This window comes from Garra rufa, chromosome 6 (assembly GCF_049309525.1).
Source record: "Garra rufa chromosome 6, GarRuf1.0, whole genome shotgun sequence".
Taxonomy (NCBI): domain Eukaryota; kingdom Metazoa; phylum Chordata; class Actinopteri; order Cypriniformes; family Cyprinidae; genus Garra; species Garra rufa.
Genome location: NC_133366.1, coordinates 44,940,531 through 44,958,230, shown reverse-complemented (window position 1 = coordinate 44,958,230; position 17,700 = coordinate 44,940,531).

Below are 17,700 nucleotides of genomic sequence, written 5' to 3'. Positions count from 1 at the left end.
AGTGCTTTTCATGAATTAAATGGCCCTTTGAGAACCACATAACAATCACTACCACAAAAGTATGCCACAGCTGATTCACATGCATAATTAAAACACTTATTTGAGTGGCAATCCAGCATGGCGGAAATAATGCTGCAATTATGAATCTTGCGTTAATAAAATGCTTTCTAAAAGCATTGTGTTGCAAAAGAAAATGTACAGTAAGTTGTCAAAATAATGCATACATAATATTTGCTAAATAAGACAACCGAATTAGACAGCAATCTCACAGATTTTAGCTTTGTTCTTTGTGAACTGTGTCCTGATTTTAGTTGGATCATCACTTCTGAGGAAATAACAATAGTGTCCTACTGTCCTCCCATTGTATACTATGTGCCTGACCTTGTATTTTAAAGACCAAAAAAGCTTTTTATATCCTTCTCCAGCCTCAGTACTGGTACTTTACTCCACAAATAGAGTGCGGTATAGACTACCAGTCAAATGTTAGACAGTAAGATTTTTAAGTTTCTTCTGCTCACTAAGCCTGTATTTATTTGATCCAAAGTACAACAAAAATTATATTAGGTGATTTCAAAGATGACGTTTTAGCATCAATACTCTAGTAATATGATCCTTCGGAAATCATTCTAATATTCTAATAGTAATAATTCTAATGTGATACGAATATTCTAATTTGAAATAGTAAAAATATTTCACAATATTACTGCTTTTGCTGTAATTTGGATCAAATAAATGCAGGCTTGGTAAGCAGAAGAGAATGCTTTAAAAATCATTAAATATCTTACAGTTCAAAAACTTTTGACTGGTAGTGTACTTTGGTGTCCTATTGCTTTAAAACATTAAAGCTGATCAAATAAAAGTTGATCAGAGGCCCCTTCCAAACAGTAATAGCAGTACAAAAATGTGCTGTTCGCACAGGCAGTGACATTTTTCTTTTTACCAGTAAAGCACCATTCACACATCATTTTCAAAATACTGCTAAATGTACTACCTTAATAGTTTGTCAAACTATTGCACCCTTTGCCTGCGTATCGCATTTTAGACACAAAGACATGTTCTGGATAGTAAGAACTTAAAATAAATAGGTTTTACACCTTTTTCTGAAAGCGGATATCACACCTGACTAGAACAGTGCTTTACATTTCCTGTCTCTGGTGTTTCTAGTCAAATCTAATGCATTTGTAAATTGGATTAATTTTTAAGGTCACACTTTATATTAGGTGGCCTTAACTATTATGTACTTACATCAAAAAATAAGTACAATGTACTTAATGTGGTCATATTGCATTGCAAAACACTTTTGGTTCTATTAAAGTGGGATATGAGTAAGGTTAGGGACAGGTTTGGTGGTATGGGTGGGTTAGGGTGTGAGGGTTGGGTCAACAGTGGTAATTACAGAAATTAATTACAAATGTAATTACATATTGGTTTTAAAAAAAAAGATAAGTACAATGTAAAAACATGTATGTACACAATAAGTACATTGTACCAAATGATTCATTTAAATGTAAGTACGTAGTAGTTAAGGCCACCTAATGTAAAGTGGGACCATAATGTAAACAAAAACATTGCAAACCCTTCAAAAAAAAAGTTTTGTGGTCAAAAACGTAATTGGAGGCAGTGATGGTTTAATACATTTAGGAAGTTTTATACTTGAGTATAAATGCTGTTTTACCACAATATAGAGAAACATCTCTGTGTGGGAAAGATGCAATTGTTGATTTATGATGGTGGGTATAAAGCTGAATAAGCACCAGGTGCACCTTTTTACTGTTATTTTTACACACTTCTTCAGCCTTTGGATTAATACACACACAGAAGCTATATTTGTTTGATTCAGTTTCAAACCTGTTCATGGAAGCAATGTTCTTTCTGTTTGTAGAGAAGTACCCTCCACCCTCTGTCTGCTCAAATCTGACCATCATCTCAATTACACTATATCTGACTGAAATGGCCCACTCCATACACTGAATTACCCTTTTGCATTTATCTATTTAAATATATATAGTTAAGTCAATTGACTTATCTATTTGTATGAGGTCAAAATACCACAAGGTTAAAAACAGTCAGAAATAAGTTTACATTGATGTATAAATACTAAAAAGATATATCTTTTAATAATGGATAACACACTCACAAATAAACTGTGCAATATGGTTGCATTCATATCCATTCTACACACATTAAATTCCTTGCACAAAGAATGTATAGAATAAAAGTTCACCCACTAACAAGCCTTTTGATGCATGAATTGCTTATCTGAGGGAATGGTGCATCATGCATTCAAGATTTTTTTTTTAAATCACATTGTGACTTTATTTGTTTATACCAAGTCGTTCTTTCATTAATAACCCATTTTGTATGCATCATGTGCTTGCACAGCACATGAAATTGGTTTGTTACTCAGAGGGAACATTGTGCAATAGAGGGCTAAACAGTCATGATGATCTGATCACATTACAGAAACACAAGATCATTATCTTCCTGGTTAGAAACCACTCCAGTTGATTTGAAGATTAATATAATAAAATTCTGAGCTGAACAAAATCATTTTGGGATTTGCTTTCCTCTAAAGTAAACACTGGTGAAGTGATACTGTCATTGTACTCATGCTGCTATTGTTGCATTAAGTCTATTAGATTATTCAGATATGATCAGTTCTTAGAGCATAATGACAATGAATAAACAGACAGCGGAGTGGTCATATTGAATCTTTCCGTAGGTGGAATATGATATTAAGCTTGAGTAAGCAGTAATGCTCATTTCCTGTGTGTGTGCGGATGGATCAGCAGCGGTGGGGGAGAACAGACTCAGCAAACAATGTTACAAATACATGCTGCACTGAATAAAAGAATAAACACAAATTTTCTTGTATCTACTTCTTGTTTGATCTTTTAATCTTGTGCATCCCCCGTGGCAAAACAAATCAATAGCACTCATGATTGAGCCTGATCTTTAACAGCCCAATAAAATTAGCCTGGGTGAAGTGTTGTTCCCTCTCACGTGTGTCAGCGCTGAACAAGAGCATTAATAGAATATGAAATATAGGCAGTTGTATATAAAGCATGCTGAGCATGCACCTGTGCTATTTATAAATCCTTGTGTTTTCTGGGAAGGTCTAGTGCTTACATCATGAATATAATCCATCTTGGGTTACAACTTAACTGGAAGTGTTACCTTCAAATGCCCTCTATTCCATCCACTCTCAGGCATGCTCTTATTGCTGCCTGCCTTTTGTCCCTTTTTACTCACACACAAACAAACAAATGTACTTTGCTATCTAAATAAAGGCATACTTTAGAGTTATGTTTTATATACAGCTAACTGGATCAAACTTTTTGAACACACACACTTACATGTACACACACTTTCATCTTTATTTATTCAAGGACATCCACAATTATAGGCCATCCTGTAGCTATATATATATATATATACACAGTGGTGGCCGAAATGTTTAGAACACTAGTATTTTCACCAGCTAAAAAATGGTTTTAAGTCAGTTATTTCTCTTTTGCTTTAGTGTGTCAGTAGGAAATATTAGTTTACATTTTCAAACATTTAATTTGCCATTAATTGTAATAATCCAGTGAGTTTTTGCTTTGCACAAGGAGTCTGACAACAGCCAGTTCTCCACACAGAGAACAAACTAAGACAGAGTAAATCCAGAGAAAGTGTGGAAACGTCTTCAAGATGCTTCAAGAAACCTACCTGCAAAGCTACCTGAAAAACTATGCGCAAGGGCACCTAGGGCAAAAGCTGCTTTAAACACAAAGGATGGTCACCCCAAAAGTTGATATAATTAGTTAATAGAAGTTAATTGATAAAGAAAATATATTTATGACACTATTTTTGACAGCATTTTTACACAAATGCCTAAACTTTTAAAGGGGTCATCGGATGCCCATTTTTCACAAGTTCATATGATTCTTTAGGGTCTTAATGAAAAGTCTCTAATATACTTTGGTTAAAAATTCTCAGTAGTAGTGTAAAAATAACAGCCTTTTACCTTGTCCACTCTGCAAAATTTCAGCTCATTTTAAGACATGGCCCCTTTAAATGCCACCGAGTTCTGCTTGCCTTGCACCTCTCTGCTGAGGGATTAGGATCTGTAATGTTTACTTTAGCTGCATTCAGCGCATTTAGCTGCATTTAGCCGCGTTTATCGGCAAAACTTGCCAACAAGCACATTATTAAGAAAGGCCATTTGCAAAGATGCATAAAAAAACCCTTATACTCAATTCTACTGTGGGTGAAGCTGCATCACAAATGATTCACACGAAGATAGATGCATATGTGGATCGGGATTGGCGCTTTCCATTTAAAAAACGAAAGTAACGTTAAACCTCTGCGTCTTCAGCGCTCAGATGTCGGGAGAAAATGACTACTGCTATGTTCATTATTACATCCATCAACAGAACACCTCAATCGCTCAATTAGAGTCTTCCTCTGCACCTGAGTCCACACAATGGCGGTCGTATTTGGACAGTTTCAGCTTGGTGAGGGCGGGGCTAAGGTAAGACGCTAATGTCAATCAACTGTGTTTCGTCACAATGACAAGAAGCTGAGAATGTTCTGATTTTAAAAAGGGGGTATTACTTGTAAAGATTAAAAAAATACCACTGGGTGGATTTTTATCATTGTAAACATGTAAAAGTTAGTTTTGCACCCGATGACCACTTTAACAGTACTGTAGCTTTGCAGGTAGGTCTCTTGAAACATCTGGCAGACGTTGCCACAGTTCTTCTGGATTTAGTTTGTCTCAGTTCTGTTTCTTCATGTCATTCCAGACAGACTGGATGATGATGAGATCAGATCTCTGTGTGGAGCACTGGCTGTTGTCAGACTCCTTGTGCAAACAAAAATCTGGATTCACTGAATTATACAATTAATGGCAGAATGACTGTTTGGAAATGTAAATTGGTATTTCCTATTGACACACTACAGCAAAAGATTGAAACAATTAACTTAAAAGCCTTTTTATCTGGTGAAAATACTAGTGTTCTAATTATTTTGGCCACCATATGTGTCACTCCACTTGCAGTATTTCAAGTAGTATTCAGTGTTGAGAAACGACGTGTGTGTTTGTGACGGTAGGCTAATTTTAGTTACATTATTCGCCATTAGATGGCGACAAGAGACTGTTTTTATGAGTAAATCAGCAGTAAAGAATTTTATATTGAAATAGACTGAAACAGGGTTGTAACCAGGAAGTTACTTACTTTTAACAAACAAGATACAGTCCACAAAGGCACTGATCAGCACTGCGGACATTCAAACTAATGCTTTATTGTGAATATGAGACTGAGCTGAAGAATGAATGCTGTATTATATGCAGGTAATCACACTCCGTTTATCTCTCTCTCATAATACTCCACATAATACAGTGAGTTTTTAATACAGTAATACAATAAGCTTTTAATGAAGAAACTTAACGTTCCTTCGTTACTAGTTCTAAAGTGACGTTTTCAAACTATGATTACCGCCAAATCACAGCTGTGCTGATATACAGCTATATCGGACTGCTACGAGTTTTATATTTATCATATACAGACCCTAAATATCTAAATCTAAAATAGCTGAAAGTATGAGTATTGTATGAGTGGTAGATTTAGGACAAAAAAAATACAATATGTACAGTATAAAAAATTATTACGCCTATGGAATGTCCCCATTAAACAAAAACATAACGTGTGTGTGTGTGTGTGTGCGCGCATGTGTGAGTAAAAACAGTTTGAATCTGTGTTTTTTAGTATCATATTTGATGCATCAGGCTTTTATGGCTCTTTGGGAGGAAATCAGTGAGATTTTATAACAGTACATTAGAATACTACTAGAATACAGGCATATAAATATCGTCACTCTATATCTCCCAATGATATGTTTTAGCAATATGATATTTAAATATGGATATGGATGGATGACCTTTGGGGAAAAAAAACATAAATTAATTAAAATTAATTATAAATACAGTTGAAGTCAAAAGTTCACATACATCTTGCAGAATCTGCAAAATGTTAATTTACCAAAATAAGAAAGATCAAACAAAATGCATGTTATTTTTTATTTAGTACTGATCTGATTAAGATATTTCACATAAAAGATGACCACAAGAGAAAATAATAGTTGAGTTTATAAAAATGTTCAAAAGTTTACACACATTTGACTTTTAATACTGTGTTGTTATCTGAAAGATCCACAGCTGTGTCTTGTTTTGTTTTTGTTTTTTTGTGAAAGTTGTTCATGAATCCCTTGTTTGGAGTGAACAGTTAAACTGTGAAACATATAAGTATCTCCTGTAGCTTCTGAAGGGCAGTACTAAATGAAAAAAAAGATATTTAGGCAAAATAAGAGAAATGTACACATCTTCATTCTGTTCAAAAGTTTACACCCCTGGCTCTTAATGCATTGTGTCAAAAAGATGGTAATTTTTATAAAGTCAACTATTATTTTCTCTTGTGGATTATATGTAAATGTCTTTTATGTGAAATATCTTATTCAGGTCGGTACTAAATAAAAAATAACATCCATTTTTATCTCTTATTTTGGTAAAATAATTAACATTTTTCAGATTCTGCAAGGTGTATGTAAACTTTTAAATTGTATAATATAAATTTTAATTTACATAATTTTTATATGGTTCAGATCCAAGTGAGGATGTCTTTAAATGACCCCAGAGGGTGTTTTTTTTAGATTTAACTTCTTAACTTCTGTCCCCAAACTATAGATAAATATTTACACACACATTTACTTAAAAGGATGGTTCCGAGTAGATTTGACTTCATTGCTATGCACTCCGAAGCCCATGTAAATACCCCATCCGAAAGCTTTTTTACCTTAGTCAAACATTGAGGGAGATATCAGAGTTTTTCGATTGGCTTGCTACAGCCGTACATGGTACGTGTGATGTATCGCGTAAATTGCACCACTAATTTCGACGTCAACGTCACTTCCCTGGTTTGGGAAAAGCACGTAAAAGTCTACCTACAAGTTGACATGCACACAGATGTAGTAGGAGGACTTTTACGTGCTTTTCCCAAACCAGGGAAGTGACGTCGACGTGTCGCCATTTGTAGTTTTTGAGACTAGTAGGGATCGGGTAAAAGTTGTTTTTAAAACACTCATGGTGGACTTACAAATTTTCCGATGCAGCGTTTTGTGAGTACATACCCTATTTACACTACTGTAGAAGTTTGGTAAGATTACGTCCACGTTTAGTGGTGCAATTTATGAGATACATCACACGTACCATGTACGGCTGTAGCAAGCCATTCGAAAAACTGATATCTCCCTCAATGTTTGACTAAGGTAAAAAAGCTTTCGGATGGGGTATTTACATGGGCTTTGGAGTGCATAGCAATGAAGTCAAATTTACTCCGAACCATCCCTTTAATCTAAATGAAGATATGTCTTTTTTTTTATATATATATAAAAACGATGAATAAAAACATTCCCAAACTGAGGTTTTATCTACAGAAATCCACATACACTGTTTCACATAATAAGAACTGCAGTACAAATAGGTTGCTCAGTTGTTGTTATTATTAACTTTTATTTATGTTCTGTTTATTTACTAAATAAACAGAGTTGTTTTCCTCTCTACTTGACTTGACTGAAGTCTCACCCATTTTAAAGGCACAGTGTGACACCATCTTCACACCTCCCCTCCCCCGTCTCTTGCTGTAATCCGAATCAGTGGGGATTTTGATGACATTTGTTGTAAAGCTAAACATATGCTGATCGTGGCAGAACTTTATCAGTAGTGACTGAACCTCAGTCTGGAACCGAAAAAGGAACAAACTGTGCCATTCTAAAGCTTTTCTTCATTCTAACTTGCAAGCTGACCGGGCCAAAAGATCGATGAAGCATAAAAGTTTTAATCTCTTAGACATAAACACACAGCTGCAAATGCCACTCTCTGCCTTCTCCATTATGTTAGTTAAAGGGAAATAAAGCACTACCTTACACTACACTGTTATAAAAACTTACTTTTAAAGAATATTTTATCATTAAGGTACTAATATGTACCATTTAGAGGTACCTTTGAGTTTTTGTATCACCTCAGTGACAGGTTTGTCTTTCTTAATTTCTTTTTTGTTTGTTTATTAAACTTTAGACAAAATAAAAACACATCAGGCTTTTATGGCTCATATATTATAATATAGTGAGAATATGAAAGAGAAAAACACCTGCACATATAGTCAAGATTTTTTTATGGTTTTTAAAGAAGTCTCTTCTGCTCACCAAGCCTGCATTTATTTGATCCAAATTACAGCAAAAACAATAAAATTCTGAAATAATTTTACTGTTTAAAATAACTATTTTCTATTTTAATTTATTTTAAAATGTAATTTATTCCTGTGATCAAAGCAACATTTTCAGCATCATTACTCCAGTCTTCAGTGTCACATGATCCTTCAGAAATCATTCTAATATGCTGATTTGCTGTTAAAGAGTTATTATTATTATTATTATTATTATTATCAATATTTCAAACTGTTGAGTATTTTTTGTTTTTCAAAATTCTTTGATGAATAGAATCTGCATTTATCTGAAATTAAAAGCTTTTGTGACATACACTATACCATTCAAAAGCTTGGAGTCAGTATAATTTTTTGGGGGGGGGGGGGGGGGAGAAATTATAGAAATTAGTTCTATTCATCAAAAAAAAACAACTAAAAAATCTACTCAGCTGTAATAAAAGTTTTTTTTTTGGAGCAGCAAATCTGAATATTAGAATGATTTCTGACAGATCATGTGACTTGAATTATGATGCTAAAAATTCAGCATTGAAATCACAGGAATAAATTACATTTTAAAATATATTCAAATAGAAAACAGGTATTTTAAACAGTAAAAATATTTCAAACTTTTACGGCTTCGGCTGTACTTTGTATCAAATAAATGCAGGCTTGGTGAGCAGAAGAGACTTTAAAAAACATAAAAAATCTCACTGTTTAAAAACTTTTGATTGGTTGTGTATTTCAGGACGAACACTTACTGGACGGAAACATGTTATACCTAGATCATTCATACATTAGAAAAATCACATTGAAATGTATTAAATATAAAATACCAGGCTTTTATTCTATTGCACTGCATTATGTTTTGCTCCCCACATTAAAAGCTACAAAGCTTTGATCATAGACTGTCTATATATCTATCTATCACACAACCACAAATGCTGTTATTCCTAAATTTGTACATTTTAGACACTATTACTGACAGTTATTTTCTCTAGATTTTTGAGGAGGCGCTGTCTGCATTTCCCTCCTCAGAGAAAACCACTGGCAGACAAAATTGAAAAAGCATGCATACATCATCATGGGAGCATGACTCATCTCTTCCAGTGCACTGAAGGCAGAAATAATATATTCACACATGCCACCCATGCATCCTGATTTTAGTCTTTATCGCGTACATGCACCGAGAGCACAGTGTAGGACTCATTCTAAAGAGTGGACATATGGCCCAGGTTTGGAGCCCTAAACTGAGACTGTTTGCTCTCTCTCTGCTTCATCGGTTCAATAACACGGTGCTGCAAAGTCAGAGCAATGTCAGAGGAACCCTAAAATAGCCGTTCTGGTCGTGCGAGCAGCGTCATACAGACATTAAGGCTGTTTATTAATAACAACAACGCTCAGGCAAATGAGAAATGTCAATACAGCTTGACATTCACATTAGCATGACGGAGGCCAGCGCTGCTCATTTACTCAGAGACTGTGATGCTGCACAGGCGCGTTCATATGTGTTTGTAATGAGATGTCGTGATGGGAAAGAGGAGGCGACAGCAGGGTCTTTTCTCCTCCATGTGGTCCGGAAGTGAACTGAGCAATAATAGGCAGCTGTGTGAACAGTCCCCGTGAGAGACGGATGAGAAGTCTTCATTTGTTTTTAGGCAGCGATGAGCAGTGTTTTACATCTCTTGAGTAAGCCTTGCTTTACGTTACAAATGCTAATTCATAATCAGTATGCGTTTCAGAAATGATTTTCAATTTGAGTCTGGCTGCTTTGTGGATGTGAGCATGGGAAAGAGACAAACGGATCGTGAAATTCGGACTGCAAAAAGTGGATCGTGACTTACAATAATTGCGGTTGTTTATGCAGGACGATGCTCACCAATAGTGGTGGAGTGAGGGCTGTTGACCAGCAGGGGGCCTCCAAGCTATATTTGTGACGTGGGAATAAACAGAAAACTTTAGCATTTTTTTTATGTACATGATGTCCTATATAGTGTATAGTCGTGGCCAAAAGTTTTGAGAATGACACAAATATTAGTTTTCACAAAGTTTGCTGCTAAACTGCTTTTAGATCTTTGTTTCAGTTGTTTCTGTGATGTACTGAAATATAATTACAAGCACTTCGTTTCAAAGGCTTTTATCGACAATTACATGACATTTATGCAAAGAGTCAGTATTTGCAGTGTTGGCCCTTCTTTTTCAGGACCTCTGCAATTCAACTGGGCATGCTCTCAATCAACTTCTGGGCCAAATCCTGACTGATAGCAACCCATTCTTTCATAATCACTTCTTGGAGTTTGTCAGAATTAGTGGGTTTTTGTTTGTCCACCCGCCTCTTGAGGATTGACCACAAGTTCTCAATGGGATTAAGATCTGGGGAGGTTCCAGGCCATGTACCCAAAATTTCAACGTTTTGGTCCCCGAGCCACTTAGTTATACTGTTGTTGGATTGTTGGAAGAAGTTGCTGTTGGAGGGTGTTTTGGTACCATTCTTTATTCATGGCTGTGTTTTTGGGCTAAATTGTGAGTGAGTCCACTCCCTTGGATGAGAAGCAACCCCAAACATGAATGGTCTCAGGATGCTTTACTGTTGGCATGACACAGGACTGATGGTAGCGCTCACCTTTTCTTCTCCGGACAAGACTTTTTCCAGATGCCCCAAACAATCGGAAAGAGGCTTTATCGGAGAATATGACTTTGCCCCAGTCCTCAGCAGTCCATTCGCCATACTTTTTGCAGAACATCAATCTGTCCCTGATGTTTTTTTTTTGGAGAGAAGTGGCTTCTTTGCTGCCCTTCTTGACACCAGGCCATCTCCGCCTCACTGTGTGTACAGATGCGCTCACACCTGCCTGCTGCCATTCCTGAACAAGCTCTGTACTGGTGGCACTCCGATCCCGCAGCTGAATCTTCTTTAGGAGACGATCCTGGCGCTTGCTGGACTTTCTTGGACGCTCTGAAGCCTTCTTAACAAGAATTGAACCTCTTTCCTTAAAGTTCTTGATGATCCTGTAAATTGTTGATTTAGGTGCAATCTTAGTAGCCACAATATCCTTGCCTGTGAAGCCATTTTTATGCAACGCAATGATGGCTGCACACGTTTCTTTGCAGGTCACCATGGTTAACAATGGAAGAACAATGATTTCAAGCATCACCCTCCTTTTAACATGTCAAGTCTGCCATTCTAACCCAATCAGCCTGACATAATGATCTCCAGCCTTGTGCTCGTCAACATTCTCACCTGAGTTAACAAGACGATTACTGAAATGATCTCAGCAGGTCCTTTAATGACAGCAATGAAATGCAGTGGAAAGTTTTTTTTCGGGATTAAGTTAATTTTCATGGCAAAGAAGGACTATGCAATTCATCTGATCACTCTTCATAACATTCTGGAGTATATGCAAATTGCTATTATAAAAACTTAAGCAGCAACTTTTCCAATTTCCAATATTTATGTAATTCTCAAAACTTTTTGCCACGACTGTATATGTATTGTACAGTATGTACATATGATATATATATACACACTATGGTTAAAAAGTTTGGTGTTAGTGAGATTTTTAAAATACTTAAGGAAGGACACATTAAAATATGACAGTAAAGACATTTATAATCTTAAACCATTTCTATTTCAAATTAATGCTGTTCTTATCAATCTTATGAATTCATAAAAGAACATATAAGATCTCTCGCACAAATATTAAGCAGCAAAACTGTTTTCAACAATAATAAAAATAATAAAATAAGCACCAAATCTAGACAGACACATTAAAAATGAAAATTAAATGAATACAAATAACAAAAACACAAAATTATTAAAATTTGTGCTAAAATTAAAATAAAAACAGCAAATCTAAACTTGTAAAATGTAATAAAATGTAAAATGTAATAAAATCTAAAATGTAATAAAAACTTAAATTAAAAAATTAAAATATAGAGACTTTTAACATTAAAACTAATTATACAGACATTAAAATAAAAATAAAATTTATAAAAATGACAAAAACGCAACATTATTGAAACTTTAACTAAAATAAAAACAGAAAATCTAAACTTAATGTAATAAAATAACTAAAATTAAAATAAAAGTATACACTTTTATTTAAAAAAGATAAAAACAGTATAACTTTAATTAAAAATTATATGAAAATGGAATTCGAAGAAGTGAAAAATAAAACTAATTCAATATATATAAACGAATGTATAAATAGTCAAAAGGTTTTTTTTAAAATGACGTATACATTATCTGAAATGATAGGACAATATTTGGCCGAGATACAACTATTTCATCAAAGAACATATCAGGGCTCTCACACAAATATTAAGCAGCAAAACTGTTTTCAATAATGATAAAAATAACAAAATAAGCACCAAATCAGTACAGAATGATTTCTGAAGGAACATGTGACACTGAAGACTGGAGTAATTGCTGCTTAAAATTCAGCTTTGCCATCACAAGAATAAATTACATTTTAAAATATATTTAAATTTAAAACAGCTATTTTAAATTGTAATATTATTGTTTTATCTAGTAAATGAAGCATTTGTAAACATAAGGTTTCTTTTTTCAAAAGCACCAAATATCGTACTGACCTCAAACTTTTGAAAAGTAGTATTTGTTGTGTGAATAAAAAAATCTGAAAATAATACAATTTGATTTGAGCTAGTTGCCAAGGCATTATATATCTCATATTTCATTTATTTTAACTTGATATACTAAAATAACTAATTAAAATAAAAATGAAAACAAATAAAAAGACACATAAAAAATAAAAATAAAATGACAAAAACACAACATTAATAAAACTTTAACTAAAATTAAAACAAATCTAAACAAAATGTTGTAAAATAACTTAATTAAAAAACAAATATAGAGACTTTTTAAAAAACTATATAGACACATGAAAAATAAAATAAATAAAAATAACAAAAACACATTATTAAAACTTTAACTAAAATTAAAATGAAAACAAAATCTAAACTTAATGTAGTAAAATAACTTAATTAAAATAAAAAATATAGACTTTTATAAAAAACTAACCATATAGACATTAAAATAAAATGAATAAAAATAACAACAACACTATTAGAACTTTAACTAAAATTAAAATGAAAACAGACAATCTAAACTTAATGTAAATAACTACAATTAGAATAAAAAATATACATAATTTTTTAACAATTTGAACTATATAGACACATTAAAAATAAAATGAATAAAAATTACAAAAACACAACAGTATTAAAACTTTAACTTAAATTAAAGGAACCGTATGTAAGAAATTTATGTCAGTTAATCATAAAATGGCCCTGAAATGTCACTAGACATTAAGAAATCATGTTCATTTCAAATACTTATATCACTGACAACAGTGGTCTGGCCAGGATATTGTCATTTAAAAGTGAGAGTTGCAGCCCACAACTGATGTTATTGTTGTCATTTTGTGTTTTGGTCTGAGGTGCCACCCTCCAGCTATCTACCAATCACGAAGTCAGTAGAGTTTCGTGAGACGGGTTGCCAGCTCTGTTACAGCTGCGGCTATTCTAACGTGTCGGATTAAACTTGTATAACGTTACGAAACGAAAAAGACCTCGTTTTGAAACCGAAACACGTCGTGACAAAGTCCGAAATAAAACAAGGATTGGTATAGGAGATGCATTTGAAAGATGGAGACGGCTGAAAACGGAGAAGAATTTGAAGACAGACGCTTTCGTTGGTAATTTTTTCCTGAACAGGTAAGATTCATCTATGTTTGGCTAACTTTGCTTCAGTACTCAGTGGATTTTCCGCGGTCGCCCGTGATAATGCGTTCATAAAAAGCTTTATATCGCACCACTAGCAGGGTTGGAAAACAACATATGTTCCGACTGAAATGTGGTATTACAGTACATCTTTGCGAAATATTTGGCTAATCGCCATCTGTAAATTTTTGCGATACATAATTACTTCGCAAAACATCTCTTGTGAAACATAAACATAATTAACAGAAGAAAAACAAATTACTGTGCGTCACTTGTCATTGGAAGCTTCTTATTGCAGCCTACTCCTGCAGCTTAGCTGGCAACCTCGAGTCAGGGTGAAGCGGGAGGGGATAGACCTTTCTACAGTATTTTGAATGTGATTGCAGTACCAGTTTTGGCCACAATCCTACATACGGTTCCTTTAAATTAAATGAAAACAGAAAGTCTAAACTTCATGTAACACAATAACTTAAATAAAAATAAAAATATAGAGACTTTTTAAAAAACTTTAACTATATAGACAGACACATTAAAAATAAAAATTAAATTAATAAAATAAAATAACAAAAAGACACCATTATTAAAAAAACTTAAAAAAACGAATTATAAACACATTATAAAATTAATAAAAATGACAAAAACACATTATTAAAACTTTAACTAAAACGAAAACAGAAAATCTTAATGTAATGTAATAGCATAAATTAAAATAGATATTTAAAAATAGAGGTTTTTTATTACAAAAACACATTACTATAACTTTAATTAAAATTAATATGAAAACAGGAAATATAAAAATAAAGCTAATTCAATATATATATATATATATATATATATATATATATATATATATATATATATATATATAGACAGCTGCCAACACTGGGGATGCGCGAGGCATGTACGAAGGGATCAAGAAGGCGACTGGCCCAATAAGCTCCAAGACAGCTCCTCTGAAGTCCAAGACGGGTGAAGTCATCACTGACCAGGAAAAGCAGCTACAGCGCTGGGTTGAGCCCTACCTAGAGTTGTACGCAACACAAAACATCATCACTAACACCGCACTGGACGCCATCCCAGACATGTCAGTCATGGAGGAGCTAGACACCTTGCCCACCATAGATGAGCTCAGAAAAGCCATCGACTGCCTTGCTTGTGGGAAGGCCCCAGGAAGTGACGGCATCCCGGCAGAAGCCCTAAAAAATGGGAAGCCTGCGCTGCTTCAGCCCCTGCACAAACTCCTCTGCCTCTGCTGGGAACAGGGCTACATCCCTCAGGACATGCGAGACGCTAACATCGTCACCATTTATAAAAACAAAGGTGATCATAGCGACTACAACAGCTACCGAGGCATCTCCCTTCTCAGCATTGTAGGTAAGGCCTTCGCCCGCGTTGCTCTGGCACGGCTGCAGACCCTAGCATCCCGCATCTACCCAGAGTCCCAGTGTGGCTTCAGAGCTGGCCGGTCAACTGTAGACATGATCTTTTCACTACGCCAGCTGCAGGAGAAGTGCAGAGAGCAGCAGATGCCCCTCTACATTGCCTTTGTGGATCTGACAAAGGCATTTGACCTCGTCAGCCGGAGCGGACTCTTCAGGCTGTTGCAGAAGATCGGCTGCCCCCCACGACTGCTCACCATTGTGTCGTCGTTTCATGAGGACATGCATAGCACAGTCATCTTTAACGGTGCAACATCAGAGGCTTTCCCAGTCAGCAGCGGGGTGAAACAAGGCTGTGTCCTCGCGCCAACGCTCTTCGGCATCTTCTTCTCCATGCTCCTCCAGTACGCCATTAAGGACTGCAGCGAGGGAGTCTACATCCACACCAGGGCTGACGGCAAGCTGTTCAACATCGCCCGTCTCCACGCCAAGACTAAAGTCACAGAAGTCCTCATCCGTGAGCTGCTCTTCGCCGATGACGCAGCCTTGACGTCTCATACGGAAGACGGCCTGCAGCAGCTTGTCAGTCGTCTCTACCACGCCTGCAAGGAGTTTGGACTGACCATCAGTCTGAAGAAGACCAACGTCTTGGCCCAGGACGCAGACTCCCCTCCAACCATCGCCATTGATGGGCACAACCTGGAAGTTGTGGAGAGCTTCACTTACCTCGGGTCCACAATCACCAGCTCGCTCTCCATTGACATAGAGGTCAACAGCAGGATCGCCAAAGCAGCAGCAGCTTTCGCCAGACTGAACCAGAGGGTCTGGCAAAACTCCAATCTCACTGAGAAGACTAAGCTGCGCGTCTACCAAGCCTGCGTGCTCAGCACACTCCTCTACAGCAGCGAGGCATGGACCATCTACGCGAGCCAGGAGAAGAAACTCAACAGCTTTCACCTGAGGTCCCTGCGGCACATTTTGCGCATCCACTGGCAGGACAAGATATCCAACACTGAGGTCCTGGAACGCGCCAGCATGAACAGCATGTTCACCATTCTTAGTGAAAGGCTCCTGCGATGGCTTGGCCACGTCAGAAGAATGAAACTAGGCCGCATTCCCAAGGACCTGCTGTACGGTGAATTAGCTGAGGGCACACGACTGACTGGTCGCCCGTGACTGCGCTACAAAGACGTCTGCAAGAAAGACATGAAGCAGTCTAACGTCAACGTCAACTCATGGGAATACCTCGCAGAAGACCGATCCGCGTGGCGCCTTGCTGTCAGACAAGGCACACAGAAAGCGGAGGAGGCCAGAAATAAAAACCTGGCCGTAAAGAGAACCTGGAGGAAGGAGACACAACAGCAGCTCCAGCCGGCGTTGTCGTTCACCTGCAGCAAATGCAAGAGGGACTGCCACTCCAGAGTCGGACTGTTTAGCCACTCGCGAAAGTGCAGATAGAACATCACTCAACTGGAAGCTACACCATCGTCTCTCGAAGACGGAAGGATGCCACCACATATATATATATATATATATATATATAAACAACTGATTCATATGTGACCCTGGACCACAAAAATAGTCATAAGGGTAATTTTTTTAAAATGATATATGTATACATTATCTGAAATTCTATGAATTATCTTAGGATAGGACAATATTTGAAAATCTGGAATCTGAGGGTGCAAAAAAAAATCTAAATATTGCCTTTAAAGTTATCCAAATTAAGTTCATAGCAATGCAATATGCCAATCAAACTAATAAAAAAAATAAGTTTTGATATACTTACAGTAGGAAATTCACAAAATATCTTCATGGAACATGATCTTTACTTAATATCCTAATGATTTTTGAAAAAAAGAAGAATCGATCATTTAATAAATTCTAATTATTTTTAGTTTTTGGGAGTAATTATAAAGGGGTGAACTTACATAAGGAGTCAGGGGACTTAAACAATTAAATCCACACAGCGGCACAGCAATTAGATCAGGACTATCAACAGCACCTGTAAACAAGTGCCATCTCTGGAGATATGTGATGTTAGCATGCTCAATAGCTTTGCTTTGTAGCAGCCATTTGAAAACCAAAAACCAACTGGACTTAAGATCTTAGCACTGTAGTTGTAATATACTGTATATAGGACATGTAAATAAATTTTCACATCTGTTGTTTTTATGAGGACACTTCCTAAATACACTTTGGGTAAGTCTACACACCTAGATTTTTTCTTTTTCTTTTGTTATGGGGAGATTTTAATTTCAGTGGATGTTAAACCAGAGACAAATATCTGTAATAATTAAACATGTAAAACTAACATAATTCATTGTACTACAGTGATT